Here is a 6459-nt window from a genome sequence, read left to right on the forward strand (position 1 = left end):
TCGAACATGCCTACTTTCTAGAAACCGTGTGGGTTGTTTGAGTTCATCGCCCACAGTTCTATCTGAGTAACTGTTTGCAATAGAAAACCCCAATAAGTAGGGTAATTAGCCTATTATTGATAATCCATGTACTAATCAAATTGATATTTCTTATAAAACATGCCAAATATTTCATATCCATATAAAAGCAACCAGGATTTCATAATGGAATTACATCAGATAGCTTCGGCACTCAGTTACGCCATTACATAACAGCACCAAGTTTCACAAGTAGCATCAAAAGCCTTTGGAAAGTAGCATCATACGTGGTAATAGACAGATGAATCTCATCTGGGAAACTGCAGAAGCGGAAGGCAAATATTGAGCCTTCAGTGATGTTGAATGTCCTTGCAACTTTAGGCTAGTGGCTATGGATAATTGCCCTCCCAACCTTCGTCCTCTTCAGCAAGACTTCAATATTGTACCGTGGGTGTTCAATGAATACCTTCCTCGCCTCTTGACCATGCAGGTGGTTTAAGAGGTAATCATCGGTGAACTGCTTGGAAAAGTACTGAAAACAAAGCTATGCATAAATCGCTGTTGCAAATTTTGAAATTGCGCAAGGGGTAAAAATGAGGTAAAAGAGTTGGTACCATCCTATAGTTGACTGATATTCATTATACTGATATTCATGGACAAAGACCTTGCTATTATTTGTTGCAAGTTTCTTCATCCTAACAATCTTTCTGAGTTTCTTGACTTTACTGATATTCATGGACATCTCATTTCCCCGTATGAAAAATGGGTCGAACGGTCGGTCTAAGCCTCTGACAACAGGACCTACATGTGCAAGAACAAATTGTAAGAAACCTAAATATTAGAATGATTCCTGCAACTGCACAATAATGTGCTATTATCCCAAGGACCCTCCTTGAACAAACCTCGATGGTAAACTGCAGTGTCTCCCATTGTTTCCCTGCAACACACATAAGGAAGATCTTGATCAGGTTAACTGAGAGTTGCCATACTATCAGTAGAATATGTATTGAGTACAGCCAAATTCGATTGGTGTCACATGCATAACAATACAAAATTGTACCCACAGCAAATAAAAATCAAATTGCAGAACTGAACCAAACAGATAAATGGACGACAGACCAAATGAACCAAAATAGTTAGCTGAGCACGACATTGCATAATAGAGACATGTACTAGAAGATAAGACAGTTAACAAAACAAAGAATGCTTGAGAACAGTACTACGAAATGTAGCAATTGTTGGACCGACGTGTTAACTAAACATTACATTTCAGAGGACCAAAGTGTTAACTGAACATAAGATTGCATATTAACATTACAAAGGACAAATCACTAGAAGGCAGTGGTGGTGGCCTCGAGAAAACATCACGAACTGTATTTTAAAGTAGACAACCGCGCGGCGATGTCGACGGTGGCCTCGAAGACGAGGTGCTCCTCCAAGATCTGGCGGTCAACACGCATGTCAGCCATAGCGACCTTGTTCGCGTGTGCGGCTGCATGATACTCAGCTCCACTTTATACTGCGTGTAAAATGGCTATGGGCGGCGCTTAATTGGAGGAGGGCGGCAGTGTTTTTGGTGGAAGGTGTCTCTCCGTCAGTCGGGGCATGTGGGACGGGAAAGGAGGAGGATGGTGTGGGTGGGGTGTGGATTACCTAACCATATCAATGAGGCTGCACATCAAAAAGAAAGGTCGATGGCGAGGAGGCTGTGCAGCAAGAAGAAGGGTCGACGGCGAGGAGGCGGCGCTGCAAGAAGAAGGGTCGCCGACGAGGAGGCGACGCTGCAAGAAGAAGGGTAGCCTGCGAGGAGGCGGCCCTGCAAGAAGAAGGGTCGCCGATGACGAGGCTGAGCTGCCAATAAGTAGCGGTGAAGGATTGAACATGGAAAGAAAGGAGGAACAGTGGAAATGTGCCTTTTGGTGGGAGGGAGGGGGCGGGGAGATAGATATTTCCGTGGTTGCAATAAAATTTCACTCAGTGCCACGAGAAACTGGCATGCAAGTGTGGTTCAAGCGGGGGCGGTGGACTGTAGGCGAGGAATCTTCCTACGTAATCCAGACAAGACGGTGCGGCAAGATAATTTATATTGCATCCCACACGATTCTTTATAGTAAACTATTTTTGGTATACCTGATTTTTTCATTATGTTTTGAAATACAAAATGGTGTTACGGAGGGAGAGGATGGTGTTTGAATTGCTAGAACATTTACGTACAGTGAACATGCAACTAGTAGATGAGTGTTGTGTTTAAATTTGGAATTATTCCGGGTTTGTTTGACATTTCTATGCATTAATTGAGTTTCTGGGCATTTAATGTGCATAATTCAAATTTGAACTACAAGCACATGCTCCAATGCACCAAAGTTTGCTGAAAAATCACATGTGTGTCTTTGGGTGAATTTATAAGTCCCATACAAGAAATGGGAATAAAATTCAAACATCTTGGTGTCGTGGCTTGGCCGGAATGATTGAGAAACGTGGTTTTTTAATTCCTGTATATCCAAAACACGGCTGAAAATCATGAAACTTGGCATGGTGTCATGACATGGAACCAACATACTGCAGTAAAGTTTTTGGCCGAATTGGAACAAGCTTTCGTGTAAGCTTATTGCAAACCGGAGCTTCCCTCAAGAAGGCTCCTAGTTCCGAGAGGGAACGTGTCACCTCCGTTTGCGAAATGACATACGTACACTACCTGCTCCCGCCTTAATTTTTTAACACAAGCAGATTAGACCAAATAGAAGTAACATGCTAAATTTTGGAATTATTCCGGGCCAGTTTCGCCTTTTTATAAATTAATTGAGTTTCTGGGCATTTAATGTGCATAATTCAAATTTGAACTGCAAGCACATGCTCTAGTGCACCAAACTTGTTTGAAAAATCCCATGTGTGTCCTTGGGTGAATTTCTAGGTCCCATGCAATAGATGGGAGTGAAATTCAAACATCTGGGCATCGTGGCTCGGTTGGAAAGATTGAGCAACTTGGTTTTTTAATTCCTGTAATTCCAAAACACGCCTGAAAATAATGAAACTTGGCTTGGTCTCATTGTTGGGGAACGTAGTAATTTCAAAAAATTTCCTACACACACGCAAGATCATGGTGATGCATGGCAACGAGAGGGGAGAGTGCGATCTACGTACCCTTGTAGACCGACAGCGGAAGCGTTAGCACAACGCGGTTGATGTAGTCATACGTATTCACGGCCCAACCGATCAAGCACCGAAACTACGGCACCTCCGAGTTTTAGCACACGTTCAGCTCGATGACGATCCCCTGACTCCGATCTAGCAAAGTGTCGGGGAAGAGTTCCGTCAGCACGACGGTGTGGTGACGATCTTGATGTACTACCATCGCAGGGATTCGCCTAAGCACCGCTACAATATTATCGAGGATTATGGTGGAAGGGGGCACCATACACGGCTAAGAATATGATCACGTGGATCAACTTGTGTGTCTACGGGTGCCCCCTGCCCCCATATATAAAGGAGCAAGGGGAGGAGGCCGGCCCGCCCTATAGGCACGCCAAGGAGGAGTCCTCCTCCTAGTAGGAGTAGGACTCCTACTAGGAGGGGGAAGGAAGTGGGGAGAGAGAAGGAAAGGGGGGCGCCGCCCCCCCTCTCCTAGTCCAATTCGGACCAGGGGGAGGAGGCATGCGGCCCACCCTCGCTGCCCCTCTGTCTCTCCACTAAGGCCCATATGGCCCACTACTTCTCCCGGTAGGGTTCCGGTAACCCTCCGGCTCTCCGGTTTTCTCTGAAATCACCCGGAACACTTCCGGTGTCCGAATATAGCCGTCCAATATATCAATCTTTATGTATCGACCATTTCGAGACTCCTCGTTTTGTCCGTGATCACATCCGGGACTCCGAACTAACTTCGGTACATCAAAACTCATAAACTCATAATATAACTGTCATCAAAACCTTAAGCGTGCGGACCCTACGGGTTCGAGAACAATGTAGACATGACTGAGACACGTCTCCGGTCAATAACCAATAGCGGAACCTGGATGCTCATATTGGCTCCTACATATTCTACGAAGATCTTTATCGGTCAGACCGCATAACAACATACGTTGTTCCCTTTGTCATCGGTATGTTACTTGCCCAAGATTCGATCATCGGTATCTCAATACCTAGTTCAATCTCGTTACCGGCAAGTCTCTTTACTCGTTTCGTAATACATTATCTCGCAACTAACTCATTAGTTGCAATGCTTGCAAGGCTTATGTGATGTGCATTACTGAGAGGGCCCAGAGATACCTCTCCGACAATCGGAGTGACAAATCCTAATCTCGAAATACGCCAACCCAACATGTACCTTTGGAGACACCTGTAGAGCTCCTTTATAATCACCCAGTTACGTTGTGATGTTTGGTAGCACACAAAGTGTTCCTCCCGCAAACGGGAGTTGCATAATCTCATAGTCATAGCAACATGTATAAGTCATGAAGAAAGCAATAGCAACACACTAAACGATCGGGTGCTAAGCTAATGGAGTGGGTCATGTCAATCACATCATTCTCCTAATAATGTGATCCCGTTAATCAAATGACAACACATGTCTATGGTTAGGAAACATAACCATCTTTGATTAACGAGCTACTCAAGTAGAGGCATACTAGTGACATTTAGTTTGTCTATGTATTCACACAAGTATTATGTTTCCGGATAATACAATTCTAGCATGAATAATAAACATTTATCATGATATAAGGAAATAAAATAATAACATTATTATTGCCTCTAGGGAATATTTCCTTCAGTCTCCCACATGCACTAGAGTCAATAATCTAGATTAGACAGTAATGATTCTAACACCAATGGAGCTTTGGTGCTGATCATGTTTTGCTCGTGGAAGAGGCTTAGTCAAGGGGTCTGCAACATTCAGATCCGTATGTATCTTGCAAATCTCTATGTCTCCCACCTGGACTAGATCCCGGATGGAATTGAAGCGTCTCTTGATGTGCTTGGTTCTCTTGTGAAATCTGGATTCCTTTGCCAAGGCACTTGCACCAGTATTGTCACAAAAGATTTTCATTGGACCCGATGCACTAGGTATGACACCTAGATCGGATATGAACTCCTTCATCCAGACTCCTTCGTTTGCTGCTTCCGAAGCAGCTATGTACTCCGCTTCACATGTAGATCCCGCCACAACGCTTTGTTTAGAACTGCACCAACTGACAGCTCCACCGTTTAATGTAAACATGTATCCGGTTTGCGATTTAGAATCGTCCGGATCAGTGTCAAAGCTTGCATCAACGTAACCATTTACGATGAGCTCTTTGTCACCTCCATATATGAGAAACATATCCTTAGTCCTTTTCAGGTATTTCAGGATGTTCTTGACCACTGTCCAGTGATCCACTCCTGGATTACTTTGGTACCTCCCTGCTAGACTTATAGCAAGACACATATCAGGTCTGGTACACAGCATTGCATACATGATAGAGCCTATGGCTGAAGCATAGGGAACATCTTTCATTTTCTCTCTATCTTCTGCATTGGTCAGGCATTGAGTCTTACTCAATTTCACACCTTGTAACACAGGCAAGAATCCTTTCTTTGCTTGATCCATTTTGAACTTTTTCAAAACTTTGTCAAGGTATGTGCTTTGTGAAAGTCCAATTAAGCATCTTGATCTGTCTCTATAGATCTTAATGCCCAATATGTAAGCAGCTTCACCGAGGTCTTTCATTGAAAAACTCTTATTCAAGTATCCCTTTATGCTATCCAGAAATTCTATATCATTTCCAATTAGTAATATGTCATCTACATATAATATCAGAAATGCTACAGAGCTCCCACTCACTTTCTTGTAAATACAGGCTTCTCCAAAAGTCTGTACAAAACCAAATGCTTTGATCACACTATCAAAGCATTTATTCCAACTTCGAGAGGCTTGCACCAGTCCATAAATGGATCGCTGGAGCTTGAACACTTTGTTAGCTCCCTTTGGATCGACAAAACCTTCCGGCTGCATCATATACGACTCTTCTTCTAGAAATCCATTCAGGAATGCAGTTTTGACATCCATCTGCCAAATTTCATAATCATAAAATGCGGCAATTGCTAACATGATTCGGACAGACTTAAGCATCGCTACGGATGAGAAGGTCTCATCGTAGTCAATCCCTTGAACTTGTCGAAAACCTTTTGCGACAAGTCGATCTTTGTAGATAGTAACATTACCGTCAGCGTCAGTCTTCTTCTTAAAGATCCATTTATTCTCAATTGCTTGCCGATCATTGGGCAAGTCAACCAAAGTCCATACTTTGTTCTCATACATGGATCCCATCTCAGATTTCATGGCTTCAAGCCATTTTGCGGAATCTGGGCTCACCATCGCTTCTCCATAGTTCGTAGGTTCATCATGATCTAGTAGCATGACTTCCAGAATAGGATTACCATACCACTCTGGTGCAGATCTTACTCTCG

The sequence above is a fragment of the Triticum urartu genome, chromosome 4A (genome assembly GCF_056163025.1).
Source record: "Triticum urartu cultivar PI428250 chromosome 4A, HENAU_Tu73, whole genome shotgun sequence".
Taxonomy (NCBI): domain Eukaryota; kingdom Viridiplantae; phylum Streptophyta; class Magnoliopsida; order Poales; family Poaceae; genus Triticum; species Triticum urartu.